Raw genomic sequence first — 22,675 nt, 5'->3', positions numbered from 1 at the left:
CCACCCCTGCCGCTCTCTCCCATCGTCACTCCCTCGAGCTGCCCCACGAGGCCTCCCAGGGAGCCTCTGAACCCCTGGGCGCCTGCGTCCTGTGGCTGTTGCAGCTGCTGCCCAGTGCGCGTGCCCCCACCACTCTCACCCGTGAGAGTGGACGCTTGCGTCGGATTTTTTCTTATGCGTTTCAGTTGATGGTGATGTTTACAAAAGGCAGCACGTGCCCTGCTCAATGGAGGAAGCCCCTCAAGTTAACATTTAGGCGCGTGCAGAAGTCTGATCTCGTCCACCAGTAACCTCAGGATGCTGTGCTCTGAAAGCCAGGTTGGCCGCCTACGGGCATCTGCAAATACAGAGGACTTCAGAGGCATTTGGGCCTCAAGTTGAGTCCCTGTACCTCCACATGGGATGTGACCTCAGCCCTTTGCTGCACCTCTGTAAGTGAAGTGGCACAGGAATACCGGCCTTGCCTGTCGTTGCCAAGGTTAACTGAATAGTGCATTGGCTGCCCTCGAGCTTAGGTGTTGAGTACATCGTGATTTACATACCAAGCCCTATTCGTGGGCCTCCTGATGCAGCAGTTCCCTTGGCTCTGCCCCTGTCGTCAGCTGCCCCTAGGATAACTCTGAGCCCTAGCCACTTCTCTGGTAGATTTCCCTATTCCCCCACTATAATCACACCTGAATAAGGCAACTCAAACCTTTCAGAGATGTGTCCTGAACCTCTTGTTTTCTGAAATACCTATCTGGTGGTTGTGAGACTTAAGGCCAACGTCCCCAAGAGACTTTTTCTATTTCTCGTAGTAAACCTAGACTCATCTTCTGTCACCTTCAACTCTACTCAAATTGTGTTCTTTCAACCCAGACCTCTGACCCTGCTTTTTACTTCTGCCATTTCATCCTCACTCCTGCTTCCTTTCCTAAATCCATACATCTCTTTTGGCCTTCCTAGCCCTGGGCCAAGTTCCTTCCTCTTTCCTCAGTTTTTACCCCTTTCCTTCATTCTCCCATCCAACTTTCAGTCCTTCCTTTCTCACGCCCCAGTTAGCAGCATCTCAAAATTCTTAAGGTTTATTACTCATCTAGTCATTGTATTCCATTTACTTATTCAGTTCTATACCTATCTTACCTATGTAAGGAAGAACAGCTGGTAGCCAAGGTGGCACCAAGAATCCTAGCAGCTCTCACTTGACGTATCCGTAGTAGTCAGCAATTTCCATTTGTTTTTCCCTCTCGGTGAAAAATTGCAGCTTCCCCGAAGAGGTGTATCTGGCAGCATTCTCACGTTGTTGAGCCCGCCTCTTCATGGCCTCTCGCTCTGGCCTCTGCTCTTGTTCGATGGGCTTTGACATGACTGGCTCAGGCACATTGGGTTCCCTCCATGGAATTCGTTCTTGCTGAAGTCTTGGCATAGAAGTTGGGTTTGGAGCTTGGATGGGGACTGGCGCTTAGTCACAGCAGGGGGAACAGGCTCTTGCTGGGGAGAAGTGCAAGATGAAGTTTTGTAGGGTGCAGGCCTAGGAGCAGCAGACTGAGGGGACACTAGGCTGGGTATGGTTGGTCCAAGCCGGTTGGGTTGGGTTGGTCACAGTTGGCTGAGCTGGTTTGGCAGGACCTGGCAGAGAGGCAGGAACTGGCTGGGATGAAGTGACTGCAGCAGGTTGAGCTGAGTCAGTAGAACCAGGCTGGGCATGGTAAGCCCCAGCAGGCCGATGTGAGGCCAGAGACTGTGGCCTCCGAGGAGCGGGTCGAGCTTGAGGCTTGTCCCAGGCAGAAAAAGGCAGAGGTATCAACTTGACCGTCTCAGGAGGAGGCAGCTTATACTGGGATGAGGATGGACACTCTGTTTCAGCACTGCTGTCTGGTTTCTGGGCTTCGACTTGAGTTTTCTCAGCACTCTTACCCTCACGTGGGGTATGCCGCCATAGCTGGATAGCTGGGGGTGGCTGGGAGTCTTTGGGGTTGCTTGAATTTCCCAAGAGCCGACAGGAAGAGAGCCCAGTTTTCTTATCATCCTTCTTCCCCAGCGCATGAAGAACCTTCACAGACTCCAGCATGCGCACGCCAAGGGAGGTTCGAGGCTTTTGAAAGCTCTGTTGGAGAAGCTCAGTTTGGTGTTTCTTTCGCTTCGTCTCAGGAATAGTTGGCTTCTCTTCTGCCTTGACTTTGTTCCCTGACTGCTTGTTCTCTTCAGCCTTGTTTCTTCCTCTGGTCCTTTTGGTCTTTTCCTGCCCATGGCTCTTAGTTTTGCTGACCTTTCTGGATGCAGCTTTCTGAGGTTTGCCTTGCGAGTGCTTGGCCGTGTTCACAGGAGCCCTGTCACTGACTGCAGCATTGCATAGAACCACTTCTCCCCCTAACAGGCACTCTGGATTCTTTGGCTGGCTTTTGGCCTTGGGAGCGCCACTGATAGGCTCAGAGGCTTTCTGTTTGTTCTTCCTGGGTTGATCAGAGGGAACCTTTATGACACTTGGCTTTTCCTGCACCTGATTCACCTTAAAGGCTCTGGTATCTTTGGCTTTGATCCCGTTGGAACCTTGGGATTGATCAAGATCTTTCAAAGAACTAAAGAGCTGGGGAAGGTGAATATCCTCCGCCAGTGTAGTAATGTCTGCAAAACCACTACTAGATTCGATCCCATTTTCTTGGATCGATCCAAGAGGAAAGTATAACAATTGTAAATATTTATGCACCCAACATAGGAACACCTCAATACATAAGGCAAATACTAACAGCCGTAAAAGGGGAAATCGACAGCAACACAATCATAATAGGGGACTTTAACACCCCACTTTCACCAATGGGCAGATTATCCAAAATGAAAATAAATAAAGAAACACAAGCTTTAAATGATACATTAAACAAGATGGACTTAATTGATATTTATAGGACATTCCACCCAAAAACAACAGAATACACATTTTTCTCAAGTGCTCATGGAACATCCTCCAGGATAGATCATATCTTGGGTCACAAATCAAGCCTTGGTAAGTTTAAGAAAATTGAAATCGTATCAAGTATCTTCTCTGACAAAAACGCTATGAGACTAGATATCAATTACAGGAAAAGATCTGTAAAAAATACAAACACATGGAGGCTACACAATACACTACTTAATAACGAAGTGATCACTGAAGAAATCAAAGGGGAAATCAAAAAATAGCTAGAAACAAATGACAATGGAGACACGACGACCCAAAACCTATGAGATGCAGCAAAAGCAGTGCTAAGAGGGAAGTTTATAGCAATACAAGCCTAACTCAAGAAACAGGAAACATCTCGAATAAATAACCTAACCTTGCACCTAAAGCAATTAGAGAAAGAAGAACAAAAAAAACCCAAATCTAGCAGAAGGAAAGAAATCATAAAGATCAGATCAGAAATAAATGAAAAAGAAATGAAGAGACAATAGTGAAGATCAATAAAACTAAAAGCTGGTTCTTTGAGAAGATAAACAAAATTGATAAACCATTAGCCAGACTCATCAAGAGAAAAAGGGAGAAGACTCAAATCAATAGAATTAGAAATGAAAAAGGAGAAGTAACCGCTGACACTGCAGAAATACAAACGATCATGAGAGATTACTACAAGCAACTCTATGCCAATAAAATGGACAACGTGGAAGAAATGGACAGATTCTTAGAAGTGCACAACCTGTTGAGACTGAACCAGGAAGAAATAGAAAATATGAACAGACCAATCACAAGCACTGAAATTGAAACTGTGATTAAAAATCTTCCAACAAACAAAAGCCCAGGACCAGATGGCTTCACAGGCGAATTCTATCAAACATTTAGAGTAGAGCTAACACCTATCCTTCTCAAACTCTTCCAAAATATAGCAGAGGGAGGAATACTCCCAAACTCATTCTACGAGGCCACCATCACCCTGATACCAAAACCAGACAAAGCTGTCACAAAGAAAGAAAACTACAGGCCAATATCAGTGATGAACAGAGATGCAAAAATCCTCAACAAAATACTAGCAAACAGAATTCAACAGCACATTAAAAGGATCATACACCATGATCCGGTGGGGTTTATTCCAGGAATGCAAGAATTCTTCAATGTACGCAAATCAATCAACGTGATACATCATATTAACAAATTGAAGGAGAAAAACCATATGATCATCTCAATAGATGCAGAGAAAGCTTTCGACAAAATTCAACACGCATTTATGATAAAAGCCCTGCAGAAAGTAGGCATAGAGGGAACTTTCCTCAACATAATAAAGGCCATATATGACAAACCCACAGCCAACATTGTCCTCAATGGTGAAAAACTGAAACCATTTCCACTAAGATCAGGAACGAGACAAGGTTGCCCACTCTCACCACTGTTATTCAACATAGTTTTGGAAGTGTTAGCCACAGCAATCAGAGAAGAAAAAGAAATAAAAGGAATCCAAATCGGAAAAGAAGAAGTAAAGCTGTCACTGTTTGCAGATGACATGATACTCTACATAGAGAATCCTAAAGATGCTACCAGAAAACTACTAGAGCTAATCAATGAATTTGGTAAAGTAGCAGGATACAAAATTAATTCACAGAAATCTCTTGCATTTCTATATACTAATGATGAAAAATCTGAAAGTGAAATTAAGAAAACACTTCCATTTACCATTGCAAAAAAAAGATTAAATATCTAGGAATAAACCTACCTAAGCAGACAAAAGACCTGTATGCAGAAAATTATAGGACACTGATGAAAGAAATTAAAGATGATAGAAATAGATAGAGAGATATACCATGTTCTTGGATTCGAAGAATCAACATTGTGAAAATGACTCTACTACCCAAAGCAATCTACAGATTCAATGCAATCCCTATCAAACTACCACTGGCATTTTTCACAGAAGTAGAGCAAAAAATTTCACAATTTGTATGGAGACACAAAAGACCCCGAATAGCCAAAGCAATCTTGAGAACGAAAAATGGAGCTGGAGGAATCAGGCTCCCTGACTTCAGACTATATTACAAAGCTTCAGTAATCAAGACAGTTTGGTACTGGCACAAAAACAGAAATGTAGATCAATGGAACAGGATAGAAAGCCCAGAGATAAACCCACGCACATATGGTCACCTTATCTTTGATAAAGGAGGCAAGCATATACAGTGGAGAAAAGACAGCCTCTTCAATAAGTGGTGCTGGGAAAATTGGACAGGTACATGTAAAAGTATGAAATTAGAACACTCCCTGACACCATACACAAAAATAAACTCAAAATGGATTAAAGACCTAAGTGTAAGGCCAGACACTATCAAACTCTTAGAGGAAAACATAGGCAGAACACTCTATGACATAAATCACAGCAAGATCCTTTTTGACCCAGCTCCTAGATAAATGGAAATAAAAACACAAATAAACAAATGGGACCTAATGAAACTTAAAAGCTTTTGCACAGCAAAGGAAACCATAAATAAGACCAAAAGACAACCCTCAGAATGGGAGAAAATATTTGCAAATGAAGCAACTGACAAAGGATTAATCTCCAAGGTTTACAAGCAGCTCATGCAGCTCAATAACAAAAAAACAAACAACCCAATCCAAAAATGGGCAGAAGACCTAAATAAACATTTCTCCAAAGAAGATATACTGATTGCCAACAGACACATGAAAGAATGCTCAACATCATTAATCATTAGAGAAATGCAAATCAAAACTACAATCAGATATCATCTCACATCGGTCAGAATGGCCATCATCAAAAAATCTAAAAACAATAAATGCTGGAAAGGGTGCGGAGAAAAGGGAACCCTTTTGCATTGTTGGTGGGAATGTAAATTGATACAGCCACTATGGAGAACAGTATGGAGGTTCCTTAAAAAACTAAAAATAGAACTACCATACGACCCAGCAATCCCTCTACTGGGCATATACCCTGAGAAAACCATAATTCAAAAAGAGTCATATACCAAAATGTGCACTGCAGCTCTATTTCCAATAGCCAGGCATGGAAGCAACCTAAGTGTCCATCATTGGATGAATGGATAAAGAAGATGTGGCACATATATACAATGGAATATTACTCAGCCATAAAAATAAATGAAATGGAAGTAGTTGTAGTGAGGTGGATGGAGTTAGAGTCTTTCATACAGAGTGAAGTAAGTCAGAAACAGGAAAACAACTACAGTGTGCTAACACATATATATGGAATCTAAGGAAAGAAAAAAAAGGTCATGAAGGACCTAGTGGCAAGACGGGAATAAAGACACAGACCTACTAGAGAATGGACTTGAGGATATGGGGAGGGGGAGGGGTGAGATGTGACAGGGTGAGAGAGTGGCATGGACATATATACACTACCAAATGTAAAATAGATAGCTAGTGGGAAGCAGCCGCATAGCACAGGGAGATCAGCTCGGTGCTTTGTGACCACCTAGAGGGGTGGGATAGGGAAGGTGGGAGGGAGGGAAATGCAAGACAGAAGAGATATGGGAACATATGTATATGTATAACTGATTCACTTTGTTATAAAGCAGAAACTAGCACACCATTGTAAAGCAATTGTACTCCAATAAAGATGATTAAAAAAAAAGAATATAAGAGGGCATCGTTAATCTCATACAATGCATCTAATAAAAATCTACAGCTAACATCAAATTTGATGAAATTTGATGAAAATGTTTTTCAAAGTATCTATAGGAAGAATCAGTTTTTCCTACTTCCAATTCATTACAGACTGACATTTTATTAAAATACTAATAAAAATTAACAGGTAACAAGTAAAGAAAAATAATAAACTAATTTTAAAAGCTAGTGAAAATAACTAGGAAAATGAAATTGAAAAGACATATAAGCCCAAAATACAAAACACAAGTCTAAGTATCTGATTTCTAGTTCTAAAAAACATCAAATTGCTATAAAAGTTTCTAAACACTTCTTCTTAATTCTTGTACTTATCTCTTGACAGTAACAAGCAATTCATGGCCTGGCACCAATCCACAGACCACACTAGGTAGCAATGTTGAAATAATGTTGAGTTAAATACTAATGGTAAGCAGTTTTTAAACACATTTTCTTTTTAAATTTAGTATTAGTTAATAATGAAGAATATTTGGGGCTTCCCTGGTGGCACAGTCGTTGAGAATCTTACTGCCAATGCAGGGGACACGGGTTCGAGCCCTGGTCTGGGAAGATCCCACATGCCGCGGAGCGGCTTGGCCCGTGAGCCACAACTGCTGAGCCTGCGCGTCTGGAGCCTGTGCTCCGCAACAAGAGAGGCCGCGATAGTGAGAGGCCCGCGCAGTGCAATGAAGAGCGGCCCCCGCTCGCCGCAACTAGAGAAAGCCCTCGCACAGAAACGAAGACCCACAAATAAAATAAATAAAAAACAAACAAAAAAAAGACACTTCTTTAAAAAAGAAAAAGAATATTCGTCCTATCATGCTATTAAAGTATTCTTTTATTTTCATTTTAAATTAATTTGATTAGGAATGAGCGCTAAATTTAATCAAACTACATTATAGTATCTTTTTGTCCCTGATTACATCTGATAAAATACTGCAATAAATTTCGTCATATTGCAAAAACTTCACATTTCTTACTTGGTAGTGGTAGATTAGACCTTAATCATATTTGCTAGCACAGTCTTTAACATTTTCACTCATAAGATTAATCAGTATTGTAGAATGCTTCTTTTGTTTTCTACCCTTGTTCTATATATTTTTTTTTTGTAATGTCTGAAACATTTATATTAACATATTTCCATACAAATAACCCAATGATAGTTTAGTATTAGTTGTTTTGTTTGTTTTTTTATACTGCAGGTTCTTATTAGGCATCAGTTTTATACACATCAGTGTATACATGTCAATCCCAATCGCCCAATTCAGCACACCACCATCCCCACCTCATCGCAGTTTTCCCCCCTTGGTGTCCATATGTCCATTCTCTACATCTGTGTCTCAACTTCTGCCCTGCAATCTGGCTCATCTGTACCATTTTTCTAGGTTCCACATACATGCATTAATATACGATATTTGTTTTTCTCTTTCTGACTTACTTCACTCTGTATGACAGTCTCTAGATCCATCCACTTCTCAACAAATGGCTCAATTTCGTTCCTTTTTATGGCTGAGTAATATTCCATTGTATATATGTACCACATCTTCTTTAGCCATTCGTCTGTTGATGGGCATTTAGGTTGCTTCCATGACCTGGCTATTGTAAATAGTGCTGCAATGAACATTCGGGTGCACGTGTCTTTTTGAATTACGGTTTTCTCTGGGTATATGCCCAGTAGTGGGATTGCTGGGTCATATGGTAATTCTATTTTTAGTTTTTTAAGGAACCTCCATATTGTTCTCCATAGTGGCTGTATCAATTTACATTCCCACCAACAGTGCAAGAGGGTTCCCTTTTCTCCACACCCTCTCCAGCATTTGTTGTTTGTAGATTTTCTGATGATGCCCATTCTAACAGGAGTGAGGTGATACCTCATTGTAGTTTTGATTTGCATTTCTCTAATAATTAGTGATGTTGAGCATCTTTTCATGTGCTTCGTGGCCGTCTGTATGTCTTCTTTGGAGAAATGTCTATTTAGGTCTTCTGCCCATTTTTGGATTGGGGTGTTTGTTTCTTTGATATTGAGCTGAATGAGCTGTTTATATATTTTGGAGATTAATCCTTTGTCCGTTGATTCATTTGCAAATATTTTCTCCCATTCTGAGGGTTGTCTTTTCGTCTTGTTTATGGTTTCCTTTGCTGTGCAAAAGCTTTGAAGTTTCATTAGGTCCCACTTGTTTATTTCTGTTTTTATTTCCATTACTCTAGGAGGTGGATCGAAAAAGATCTTGCTGTGATTTATTTCAAAGAGTGTTCTTCCTATGTTTTCCTCTAAGAGTTTTATAGTGTCCAGTCTTACATTTAGGTCTCTAATCCATTTTGAGTTTATTTTTGTGTATGGTGTTAGGGAGTATTCTAATTTCATTCTTTTACATGTGGCTGTCCAGTTTTCCCAGCACCACTTATTGAAGAGACTGTCTTTTCTCCATTGTATATCTTTGCCTCCTTTGTCATAGATTAGTTGACCATAGGTGCGTGGGTTAATCTCTGGGCTTTCTATCTTGTTCCATTGATCTATGTTTCTGTTTTTGTGCCAGTACCATATTGTCTTGATTACTGTAGCTTTGTAGTATAGTCTGAAGTCAGGGAGTCTGATTCCTCCAGCTCCATTTTTTTGCCTCAAGACTGCTTTGGCTATTCGGGGTCTTTTGTGTCTCCATACAAATTTTAAGATGATTTGTTCTAGCTCTGTAAAAAATGCCATTGGTAATTTGATAGGGATTGCATTGAATCTGTAGATTGCTTTGGGTAGTATACTCATTTTCACAATGTTGATTCTTCCAATCCAAGAACATGGTATATCTCTCCATCTGTTGGTATCATCTTTAATTTCTTTCATCAGTGTCTTATAGTTTTCTGCATACAGGTCTTTTGTCTCCCTAGGTAGGTTTATTCCTAGATATTTTATTCTTTTTGTTGCAATGGTAAATGGGAGTGTTTCCATAATTTCTCTTTCAGATTTTTCATCATTAGTGTATAGGAATGCAAGAGATTTCTGTGCATTAATTTTGTAACCTGCAACTTTACCATATTCATTAATTAGCTCTAGCAGTTTTCTGGTGGCAGTTTTAGGATTCTCTATGTATAGTATCATGTCATCCGCAAACAGTGACAGTTTTACTTCTTCTTTTCCAATTTGTATTCCTTTTATTTCTTTTTCTTCTCTGATTGCCGTGGCTAGGACTTCCAGAACTATGTTGAATAATAGTGGTGAGAGTGGACATCCTTGTCTCGTTCCTGATCTTAGAGGAAATGCTTTCAGTTTTTCACCATTGAGAATGATGTTTGCTGTGGGTTTGTCATATATGGCCTTTATTATGTTGAGGTAGGTTCCCTCTATGCCCACTTTCTGGAGAGTTTTTATCAGAAATGGGTGTTGAATTTTGTCAAAAGCTTTTTCTGCATCTATTGAGATGATCATATGGTTTTTCTTCTTCAATTTGTTAATATGGTGTATCACATTGATTGATTTGCGTATATTGAAGAATCCTTGCATCCCTGGGATAAATCCCACTTGATCGTGGTGTATGATCCTTTTAATGTGTTGTTGGATTCTGTTTGCTAGTATTTTGTTGAGGATTTTTGCATCTATATTCATCAGTGATATTGGTCTGTAATTTTCTTTTTTTGTAGTGTCTTTGTCTGGTTTTGGTATCAGGGTGATGGTGGCCTCATAGAATGAGTTTGGGAGTGTTCCTTCCTCTGCAATTTTTTGGAAGAGTTTGAGAAGGATGGGTGTTAGCTCTTCTCTAAATGTTTGATAGAATTCACCTGTGAAGCCATCTGGGCCTGGACTTTTGTTTGTTGGAAGATTTTTAATCACAGTTTCAATTTCATTACTTGTGATTGGGCTGTTCATATTTTCTGTTTCTTCCTGATTCAGTCTTGGAAGGTTATACCTTTCTAAGAATTTGTCCATTTCTTCCAGGTTGTCCATTTTATTGGCATAAAGTTGCTTGTAGTAGTCTCTTAGGATGTTTTGTATTTCTGCGGTGTCTGTTGTAACTTCTCCTTTTTCATTTCTGATTTTATTGATTTGAGTCCTCTCCCTCTTTTTCTTGATGAGTCTGGCTAATGGCTTATCAATTTTGTTTATCTTCTCAAAGAACCAACTTTTAGTTTTATTGATCTTTGCTATTGTTTTCTTTGTTTCTATTTCATTTATTTCTGCTCTGATCTTTATGATTTCTTTCCTTCTGCTAACTTTGGGTTTTGTTTGTTCTTCTTTCTCTAGTTTCTTTAGGTGTAAGGTTAGATTGTTTACTTGAGATTTTTCTTGTTTCTTTAGGTAGGCTTGTATAGCTATAAACTTCCCTCTTAGAACCGCTTTTGCTGCATCCCATAGGTTTTGGGTCGTCGTGTTTTCATTGTCATTTGTCTCTAGGTATTTTTTTATTTCCTGTTTGATTTCTTCAGTGATCTCTTGGTTATTTAGTAACGTATTGTTTAGCCTCCATGTGTTTGTCTTTTTTACGTTTTTTTCCCTGTAATTCATTTCTAATCTCATAGCGTTGTGGTCAGAAAAGATGCTTGATATGATTTCAATTTTCTTAAATTTACTGAGGCTTGATTTGTGACCCAAGATGTGATCTATCCTGGAGAATGTTCCGTGTGCACTTGAGAAGAACGTGTAATCTGCCGTTTTTGGATGGAATGTCCTATATATATCAATTAAATCTATCTGGTCTATTGTGTCATTTAAAGCTTCTATTTCCTTATTTATTTTCATTTTGGATGATCTGTCCATTGGCGTAAGTGAGGTGTTAAAGTCCCCCACTATTATTGTGTTACTGTCGATTTCCTCTTTTATAGCTGTTAGCAGTTGCCTTATGTATTGAGGTGCTCCTATGTTGGGTGCATATATATTTATAATTGTTATATCTTCTTCTTGGATTGATCCCTGGATCATTATGTAGTGTCCTTCCTTGTCTCTTGTAACATTCTTTATTTTAAAGTCTATTTTATCTGATATGAGTATAGCTACTCCAGCTTTCTTTTGATTTCCATTTGCATGGAATATCTTTTTCCATCCCCTCACTTTCAGTCTGTATGTGTCCCTAGGTCTGAAGTGGGTCTCTTGTAGACAGCATATATATGGGTCTTGTTTTTGTATCCATTCAGCCAGTCTATGTCTTTTGGTTGGGGCATTTAATCCATTCACGTTTAAGGTAATTATCGATATGTATGTTCCTATGACCATTTTCTTAATTGTTTTGGGTTTGTTTTTGTAGGTCCTTTTCTTCTCTTGTGTTTCCCACTTAGAGAAGTTCCTTTAGCATTTGTTGTAGAGCTGGTTTGGTGGTGCTGAATTCTCTTAGCTTTTGCTTGTCTGTAAAGCTTTTGATTTCTCCATCAAATCTAAATGAGATCCTTGCTGGGTAGAGTAATCTTGGTTGTAGGTTCTTCCCTTTCATCACTTTAAGTATATCATGCCACTCCCTTCTGGCTTGCAGAGTTTCTGCTGAGAAATCAGCTGTTAACCTTATGGGGGTTCCCTTGTATGTTATTTGTCGTTTTTCCCTTGCTGCTTTCAGTAATTTTTCTTTGTCTTTAATTTTTGCCACTTTGATTACTATGTGTCTCGGCGTGTTTCTCCTTGGGTTTATTCTGTATGGGACTCTCTGCGCTTCCTGGACTTGGGTGGCTATTTTCTTTCCCATGTTAGGGAAGTTTTCGACTATAATCTCTTCAAATATTTTCTCTGGTCCTTTCTCTCTCTCTTCTCCTTCTGGGACCCCTATAATGCGAATGTTGTTGCGTTTAATGTTGTCCCAGAGGTCTCTTAGGCTGTCTTCATTTCTTTTCATTCTTTTTTCTTTAGTCTGTTCCGCAGCAGTGAATTCCACCATTCTGTCTTCCAGGTCACTTATCCGTTCTTCTGCCTCAGTTATTCTGCTATTGATTCCTTCTAGTGTAGTTTTCATTTCAGTTATTGTATTGGTCATCTCTGTTTGTTTGTTCTTTAATTCTTCTAGGTCTTTGTTAATCATTTCTTGCATCTTCTCAATCTTTGCCTCCATTCTTATTCCGAGGTCCTGGATCATCTTCACTATCATTATTCTGAATTCTTTTTCTGGAAGGTTGCCTATCTCCACTTCATTTAGTTGTTTTTCTGGGGTTTTTTCTTGTTCCTTCATCTGGTACATAGCCCTCTGCCTTTTCATCTTCTCTGTCTTTCTGTAACTGTGGTTTTTGGTCCACAGGCTGCAGGATTGTAGTTTTTCTTACTTCTGTTGTCTGCCCTCTGGTGGTTGAGGCTAAGAGGGTTGATGGGAGGCTCTGGTGGTGGGTAGAGCTGACTGTTGCTGTGGCGGTCAGAGCTCAGTAAAACCTTAATCCACTTGACTGTTGATGGGTGGGGCTGGGTTCCCTCCCTGTTGGTTGTTTTGCCTGAGGCAACCCAACACTGGAGCCTACCCGTGCTCTTTGGTGGGATTAATGGCAGACTCTGGGAGGGCTCACACCAAGGAGAACTTCCCAGGACCTCTGCTGCCAGTGTCCTTATCCCCACGGTGAAACAGAGCCACCACTTGTCTCTGCAGGAGACCCCCCAACACCAGCAGGTACGTCTGGTTCAGTCTCCCCCAGGGTCACTGCTCCTTCCCCTGGGTCCCGATGCACACATTACTTTGTGTGTGCCCTCCAAGAGTGGGGTCTCTGTTTCCCCCAGTCCTGTCACAGTCCTGCAATCAATTCCCACTAGACTTCAAAGTCTGATTCTCTAGGAATTCCTCCTCCCGTTGCCGGACCCCCAGGTTGGGAAGCCTGACATGGGGCTCAGAACCTTCACTCCAGTGGGTGGACTTCTGTGGTATAAGTGTTCGCCAGTCTGTGAGTCACCCACCCAGCAGTTATGGGATTTGATTTTACTCTGATTGCGCCCCTCCTACCGTCTCACTGTGGCTTCTCCTCTGTCCTTGGACGTGGGGTATCCTCCTTGGTGAAGTCCAGGGTCTTCCTGTCAATGATTGTCCAGCAGCCAGTTGTGATTCTGGTGCTCTCGCAAGAGGGAGTGAGAGCACGTCCTCCTACTCCGCCATCTTGGTTAATCTCTCCTGTTCTATATTTTTTTAACGTAAGGAAATTTGATTTTCCTTAAAAATATAAAAGATTTCATCAGTGAATCCATTAGATCCAGAAACCTTTTTGATAGCTGGTACTATCATAACATTCTTGATTTCTTCCTAGCTCTAATCCAACTCTATAAGCTTTGATAGGTTTGTGTTAAGTCTATTTCATTAAGGTTTTTTTTTTTCTTGACTGGATTTACTAGGAATGTATATATTTTGTCTTGAATTTAACAATTCTATTTTCTAACTTAATTATTTCTGTTTTTCTCTTTGCCATGTTTCCTCTACTTGCAGTTTTTCATTATTTATATAAAATTTTTTGTTAAATAATGAATTCATTTGATTTACATTTATTTGTTTAAATAAAAAGATGAGACGTTATATTGATGGCAATCAACATGCTTAGATATATAATGTACTGATTTTCATTATTTTGTAGTCTATTACTCTTCTTCCTTAACCAACTCAAATTTTTTTAAGAGAATACATATTTTTTTCGTTCCCAAATGACCCACCCATAAAAATATGTTGTACTACAATTTAGAAAGATTTCACAATTTCAACAAGACTTTTTTCTTTAAAGGATTATTTCCAGTATTTAAAATTCACCAACCAAATGCTCTTACAGTAAATTAAAAAAAAAAAGATACACAACTATCCACTACCTAATATCAGTATATAATTAGATACAGAGAAAAATATTGGAGTGAATATTCTAAAATATTAACACTACTCATCTATGGCTTATGGGATTATAGACCTTTGACATTCCAAAATATATCAATCCCATCTATGTCAGATAAATTAGTCAAATCCTTAACATCGAACATTGCTACTGGAAACATGTTTTTTACATTTTTATTACTTGAAAATAAAAGGAATATGAGAATGATTATTTTAATTTTTTTCTTTTGAGAGCACTCTATTCAATAGGGGATAGTGGGTCAAATGAATGGGTTTTAAAGCAAGGGAATTCCAGTCATCTTGTGACTCTCACTACAGCAAAATCTCGGGTCCCCAACTCATCTCTTACCCCTTTTGACCAGGGTTTGAGCCTCATTCCATAGGCTCAAACCTTTCCTCATTCCTTTATTCCTCACTACTGATGAGAGACGTATCCCTGTGTTCTCCTGCCCATCCTTTGACCTCCACAGATCACTTACTTAACTCTAGCTCCTCAACTGCAATAATTTTGTAACCTTATGAAGACAACTATCCTGTCACATTTACACTTTTCATAATTCCTTTCTTACCTGTATTTCCCTCTTTACCACTCTGAGAGTTCATAATCATCCTTATAATCACTACCTGGCAAGCATCTCTTCTTTCTTACCCTTTTCCCCCACTATCCTATTTGCCTGGCAAAAGCTCAGTTCTGGTTGAACCTTCTGCTTGTCTTAATCCAAGCAGCAGCACACTGCCGAAGAAAGCACACACCTACACTGGTTTTCCTTTAGACTGATGACATTAAACCTCAAGGGCACTCAGCCCTGCCTGGAAATTCTACTCTATTTTCCGGGTAAGTTGATTGGCTAAAAAGATTACTTCATACTTTCTCTCCTCAGAACTACTGAACCCTCCTTCCTCATTTTTCAACTGATGACCTCATTTCCTACTTTAGTAAGTGAAGAACAGGAGATGGACCTTCCTTATCTTCCTAGCACAAGATCTACAACCCCATTACCTAACCCAGATTTTCATCTTGTGACTTAAAAAAAGCCTTACTACCTATCAAAGAGCTTCCCATCCCATTCCATTTTTTTCAATGATTTCTTTCCTGTATGTGATTCTCCCATTTTCCTTCATGCATTTTCCCTTTCTAATGAGTCATTCCTCTCTCCATGTAAACATGCTCTTATAATTTCCCCTCATAAAATAAAATTTTAAAAAATCTGTTGACCATTCTTTTCTTTCTGCTTATTTTGTTGCTATGATTCTGAGTGTTATATCTTTTTAACCCATATAAAAAGGGCCTCAAATCTCTAAGTATTTTTTGACAGATGTGAAGAGGGATAAAAAATAAACAACAGAATAAATACAAACAAATTTTGAGGGAGAAGTAAAGGTTGGAGATACAAACTTGGGATTTTTAAGTACACAGGCATATTTAAAGCCCTAGATCTAGATGAGAACCAAAACATTCCAACATTTCAAGCAGAAGTTAAAAACTCAAATGTGTATAGGTACAGGGAGGTAAAAGAAATGAGTAAACCTGCCTCATATTAGAGAGTAATGGGACCTGTGGCCAACTATGCACTGCATGCACACTTTAAAGTATTCTGTTTAAAAATTTTTAGAACACTGTGCCCCCCAATTTTTTTTTCCTGCAAACCACATTTGAGCCATTTGCAGGTCCACAGCTTGCAACCTCTGATTTTAAGGTTTAACAGGGGACGATAAAGCAGCAAAGGAAACTGAGAAAGAATAGTCAGAGGAGTAGAAAGAAAACCAGGAGAAGCCAAGAAAGGAAATAATTTTAAGAAGTTAAGCATTGGTTAAGAATATGAAATGATATTTATTTATTTATTTATTTTTTAAAGTGTTAGAAATTTTATTAAAGTTAACATTCCACAAGATCATACTCATACAAATCAAACTGCAAAAAATTCCAGGCATACAAACTATCATCTGTTAATGTGCCATCTTTCTTCTCCAAATGTCAAAAATGTTCTTAATGATACAAAGTCTCTAGAAAGTCAAATTCACTGTCCATTTGTGCTGGGTAAGAAACCTATATCTTCATTCATTTCATGAAATCCATGTTAAAAGAACCCTGTCTTGGTTGTATATTATCACAGCACTCTTGTATTAATCCATTTTTCTCAATTCCCCATAGTGGACTGCCATCTTGATTTCTCAGTGGTAGGGTCCATTTGAGACTCTTCAAGCTGACTGGGTGTAAATTCTTCCACCAACATCTATTTCATTGTACTGGCCCCTTAGATAATTCAGCCTCAGGATTCGTATTTTTGCTATATAAAACACAGACTATCGCAAAGATTTCCTTTATCCTCAAGGATAAAATTCCACGGTCTCAGTCTTCAAAATGGCATACCTCAAATAAGAGCTGTATTTGTTCAGAACCATCATCAACCAAATTTAATTTTAATCTTGTAAGTTACCTTCTCATCTGCAACACTGCAGCCGTTTTCAAAATCGGCGGAAAGGGGTTAAAAAGCTCCCCCGTCGGAGAACCAGGTCCGAGCGCCGCGGTCAGCACCTCCTGGTCGCCCGCACCCGAGTCCCGCGCCGGCCGCCCGCCCGAGCCTTCCGCCCGTACCGGGTCGAGCCGCCCGGGCCCCGGGGAGCCTCCGCGGCCGCTGCCGCAGCGGCGCTTTCCGCGTCGTGGGCCCGGCCGCCCCGGGCGCCTCTGCCGCGGGCTCCGACCCCGGCGCGCGGCCCGCCTCGCCCCAGCCGCGGCCGCTTCGCTCCCGCGGGCCTGCGGGCCGCCCGGGCGCGAGTCCCCGCCAGCCGGCGGGCCCCGCGGCCGCGGCGAAACCTGAAATGATATTTATTGCATCTAAGATGAGGACCGAAAAGTGCTTACTGTATTCAGCTACACAAATTTGTTGGTGACACTTGCTTTCACAGAAGTGAGGTTAGAACACAAGAAGATCAAGTAGAAGAATAAGTAGATCCTAGCCAGTAGATAAGGCATATATGTCAAAAAGGAAAAAGGAAAAAAAAATACAATGGATATGATTGTCTATACATTAAAAAGTCCTAAAGAATCTACAAAAGAACTATACTAGAACTAGTAAATGAGATTAGCAAGGTCATAGGCTACAAGGTCAATACAGAAAGTCAATTATATTCCTATAAATTTGTGCTGAACAGTAGGAATTGAAATTTTTTTAACATTTCAGTAAGTCTAATACAAACATGTATTAAGTTTGATACACTGAAGGCAACAAAACACTGATGAAGAAATTAACGATCTAAATAAAACTGTAAGAACTGTTGTGTCTGTGGGTTAGAGAACTCAATATTGTTAAGATGTCAATTACCTTCAAATTGATTTATAGACTCAAGGCAATTTCAATCAAAATTCCAGCAGACTTTTTAAATAGAAATTGACAAACTGACTCTAAAATTTACATGGAAATTCAAAGAATCTAGCGTAAACAAAACCATTTTTAAAAAGAAAAACAAAGTGGGAGAACTCACACTATCTGATTTCAGGACAGTACAGTAATTAAGAGCACAGTATTAACATGATGATTCAGATATAAATCAATGGAATAGAGAGTCCAGAAATAGACCCACACAAAGATGCCAAGGGAAAAGGGAGTATTTTCAGCAAATGGTGTTGAAATAACAATTAGATATTCGTATGTAAGAAAATGAAGCTGGACCCCTACTTCACACCATAATCAAAAACCAACTCAAAACAGATTTAGATATAAATGTGAAACTTAAAACTATAAAACTTCAAAAACTCGTTCTCAACTGGGCAAGATTTTGACACCCTCCTCTCCCCTCAACCATGATACATTTGACCATGTTTGGAGATATTTTTGACGTTTACCAACATGTGGCAGTATTACTGATATCTAGTGGGAAGAGGCCAAGGGTGCTGCTAAACATCTTACAATACACAGGACAGTCCTGTAAAATAAAGAATTATCTAGCCCAAATATCAAAAGCACCAAGGCTGAGAAACCCTGTTCTAGAAAAAAATATAGGAGAAAATCTTTGTGATCTAGGATTAGGTCAAAATTTACCAGGTTAGACATAAGAAGTAAAAACCATAAAAAAAAAAAATCAATAAACCAACTTCAACTTCATCAAAATTAAAACTTCTACTCTTCAAAAAACAAATAGGACAATTCAAAGAAAAACCATAGACTGGGAGAAAATATTTGCTAAACACATAAAGGACTTACATCTAGAATATATAAAGAACTCTCAAAACTCAACAAATGGAACAAATCACCCATAAAAAAATGGGGAAGAGATTTAAACCAACCCCTTCACTAAAGAAAAAACATGGATGGCAAATAAGCACACAAAAAGATGCACATTATCGTTAGGAAAATGCATATTAAAACCACAGTGAGACACCACAACATACCTAAAATGATTAAAAATTTTAAAACAAAAACAAAAAAACCCTGACAATACCAAGAGCTGGCAAGGATGCAAAACAACTAGAACACCTATACATTGTGGGGAATGCAAAATAGTACAGGCACTTCGGAAAACAGTTTGGCACTTTCTTATAATGTTAAATGTACAGTTACCGTATCAGCCAGCAATCCCATTCCTAGGTATTTACCCAAGAGAAATGAAACCAGCTGTCTACCTAAAAACCTGTACATAAGTGGAATACTACTTAGAAATAAATTTTAAAGAGCTACTGATTTATGCAACAACATGGATGAACCTTAAAAGCATGTGCCAAGTGAAAGAAGCCAGATTCAAAAATCTACACATGGGACTTCCCTGGTGGTGCAGTGGTTAAGAATCCGCCTGCCACTTCAGTGGGCACGGGTTTGAGCTCTGGTCCGGGAATATCCCACATGTCACAGAGCAACAAAGCCCATGCACCACAACTACCAAGCCTGTGCTCTAGAGCCCGTGAGCCACAACTACCGAGCCCGCGTGCCACAACTACTGAAACCCGCACGACTAGAGCCTGTGCTCTACAACAAGAGAAGCCACGACAAGCAGAAGCCCGAGCACCGCATAGAAGAGTAGCCCCCACTTGCCACAACTTGAGAAAGCCCGCGTGCAGCAACAAAGACCCAATGCAGCCAAAAATAAATTAATTAATTAATTTTTTAAAAATCTACACCCTGCAATTCTGAAAGGCAAAACTATAGAGACAGAAATGAGATTAGCGGTTGCCAGGGACTAAGCATGGGGGCGATGACTGACTACAAAGGGGCACAAGGAAACTTTTTGGGGGTGATGGCAATTAAATGTGTACTAGTTATATAACTGTATGTATTTGTCAAAGCTCATCAAACTGTTCACCTAAAAGAGTTAATTTTGCTGTATTTAAATTATACCTCAATAAACCTGACTTTTTAAAAAATGAGGATAAGATATCAGAAAATAGAGACCAAAAACTCTTGAAAATTTCACTTAACAGGGAGCAGAAATATTAAATGGGGCAGTAGCTGGAGGGAAGAAAGGATGAGACATTTGTACTCAAGTTGCTGGAGCTGATAAGGTTTAGACTGTGACCACGGGGTAAGTAGGGATAGGAGAAGGTTGGGAGGAGTGAAGGAAAAATATCTCTGCACATTAGATGAAAGATCCAAGAGTTTCAGACACTGGATGGGTAATGTAAGCTGAAGTGAAAGAAACTAAAAGAAGACAGTGTAGCAAGAGCTATAGTTTTCAATGAATAAAAAAAAGTTAACTTGGATAACAGCAACAAGGATGAATGAGCAGAATAACCAGAAGGAGAAAAGAGGGGAGAGAATTACAAAGTGGTATAATCCTCCAGTTCTTCTGAGGAACCCAGGCATAAAGGCAGAAATGAAGAGCTGCAGGATCTATCCATGGTTTATATTTTATAAAACAAGGACCGAAAAAAAGGAAGATATCCATTTTTGGACTGTGCTCTACCATAAACATGCCCTCAGAGAATATTAAACTATTTAGGAATATACCTCTGTATTCATTTCCTAAAGCTGCCATAATGAACTTACACAAAGCGGAGGGCTTAAAACAACAGAAATGTATTCTCTCACAGTTCTGGAGGCTAAAAGTCTGAAATCAAGGTGTTGGCAGGGCCCTGCTCCATCCAAAGCCTCTAGGGGAGGATCCTTCTTACCTCTTCCTCCTTCTCGCAGCCCCAGGCATTTCTTGGCTTATGGCAGCATAACTCCATCTCTGCCTCTGTCTTCACATGGCAGGCCTCTTCCTGTGTGTCCCTCTCTTACAAGGACACCAGTCATATTGGATTAAAGGCCCACCCTAAATCCAGTATGATCTCTTCTTAACTTAAATAGTTCTATCTGCCATCACTATATTTCCAAATAAGGTCACATTCTGAGGTATTGCAGATTGGGACTTCAACACATCATTTTGGGGGACACAATTCAACCCATAACAATCCCCCTTCCATTTAATGATCACAGAGTACCGTGCTTTTTCTGGTCAGGGTTTCTCTTAACCCTTTTCACTTGGCGACAGTAAATCTCCTTCCTCCATACCTTGCATTTAATGGATAATAAATGCAATTTAGGGGAAATTGAAGGTACTAGAAGAAATCTGATACCCAACCTTAAATATTTAATCATTATGAGTAAGGATGCATTTTTTTCTCCAACAAACATATATGAGGCTTTTTCCTGTCTGCTCATAATTTTTTTCCATTTCTTCTAAGTTTATTACTATGTTCTAGGTCAGTGGTTCCCAAAGTGTGGTCCAAAGATCCCTGGGGCTCACTGACACGCTTTCAGGGAAGTTAAGTGGGCCTTCCTTTTCTAACTACATACCTATGTAAGGTCAGATTTTCTTCACATAATTCAACCAAAACAATATATCCCAATGGACTAAATGCAGAAGCAGATCTGAGAATTCAGTTATGATGGTTAACTTTATGTGTCAACTTGGCTGTGCCATAGGGTGTCCAGATATTTGGTTAAACATCTGGGTGTGTCTGTGAGGGTGTGTCTGGGTGAGATTAACATCTATTCCACAGGCTTAGTAAAGGAGACTGCCCTTCTTAAGGTGGGCAGGCCTCATCCAACCCATTAAAGGCCTGAATAGAACAAAAGGCTGGGCAAAAGATAATTCGCTCTCTCTGCCTGATGGTCTTCAAGCTGGGACATCAGTTTTCTGCTTCGGACTTGGACCTGGAGTGGAACTTACACCATCAGGTCCCCTGGTCCTCGGACCTCTAGGCTTGGGCTAGAACACACACCATCAGTCAGCTCCTGGTTCTCGGGCCTTCAGGTTCAGACTGGAACTATACTATCAGCTCTCCTGGATCCCCAGGTTACAGATCTTGGGAATTCTCAGCCTCCATAATCACATGAACCAATTCCTTATTTTACATATATATATATATATATATATATATATATATATATATACCTATTTACGTATGTATATGTATGTTTCCTATTGGTTCTATTTTTCTGGAGAACCCTGCCTAATACACCAACTGTCTTCTAGTAAGCCTGACATTAAAGAGATATGCAAAACTATAAAACAATGCCACCCTTTCAACTAATTTTTTTTTTGTTTTGGAAAATAGCCATTTTTCATTTTTATGTAAATATGTAATGGGTTTGATATTTTTAAATAAATATTTTTAAAATGTTTTAATTTTTTTGTAAGCTAAATATTGATACAGATAACCCTTATAAACAAAAGCTCTTTAAAATACTTTTGAAGAATGTGAAGGAGTCCTGAGACCAAAAAAAAAAAGTAAACTGCTGTTCTACATAATTAAGGCTGCCAAAGATCTATTAGAAAAATGGAATATTAACATAATTCACCTCTTTCCATTCTTCATAGCTAAATTAGAATTTCTCATGCTGCTTACCAAAAGATAGTTTGCCAGTTACACAAGACATACCTGATCATCTCCAGAGCCCCACTGAGCTGTTTTTTCCAAAGAGACCACATTAGTATCAGGAATCTGTGTTCCACCATTGTTTTGATATAATGGCTGTTGCCATACATAACAGGTCAATGGAACAACCTGAAAATCAAAAGATTTAAATAGAATAATAACACAATCCTTATGACTAAACAATAATAAAGTCTAACATTTAGATTATGTTTCTCCGTTTATAAAGCCCTTTCACAAATATAGTAACATTTGGGCTTCACAACCACTGTCCAAATTATCTTCACTTAAAAATAAAGAAACAGGGATTTAAGGTTACCCAGTAAGGACTCAACATATTCCAACAAACCACAGCAGTTCTTTAACCTCCTATAGTTGTAGTAGTAAAAGAAGCAAGCAGAAACAAGCAAGTTATCTATTTTACAATTTTACTATTTGAGACACCCAAGAAATTAACTCTAATAATAGGAATTAAAATCATCTTATAGCATGGAAAGTGGGGACAAA

The 22,675-nt window shown here is 39.3% G+C and overlaps 1 pseudogene; it reads right to left on the bottom strand.

Annotated features, from left to right (window-relative positions):
• Positions 1–245: 245 nt before the first annotated feature.
• On the bottom strand, positions 246–18,135 carry LOC130709431 (uncharacterized protein C2orf78-like; annotated as a pseudogene).
• Between the last annotated feature and the right edge of the window lie 4,540 nt (positions 18,136–22,675).

This window comes from Balaenoptera acutorostrata, chromosome 12 (assembly GCF_949987535.1).
Source record: "Balaenoptera acutorostrata chromosome 12, mBalAcu1.1, whole genome shotgun sequence".
Classification (NCBI taxonomy): domain Eukaryota; kingdom Metazoa; phylum Chordata; class Mammalia; order Artiodactyla; family Balaenopteridae; genus Balaenoptera; species Balaenoptera acutorostrata.
Note: the sequence above shows the minus strand (reverse complement) of the source record. Positions and strands in the feature narration are given on the sequence as shown.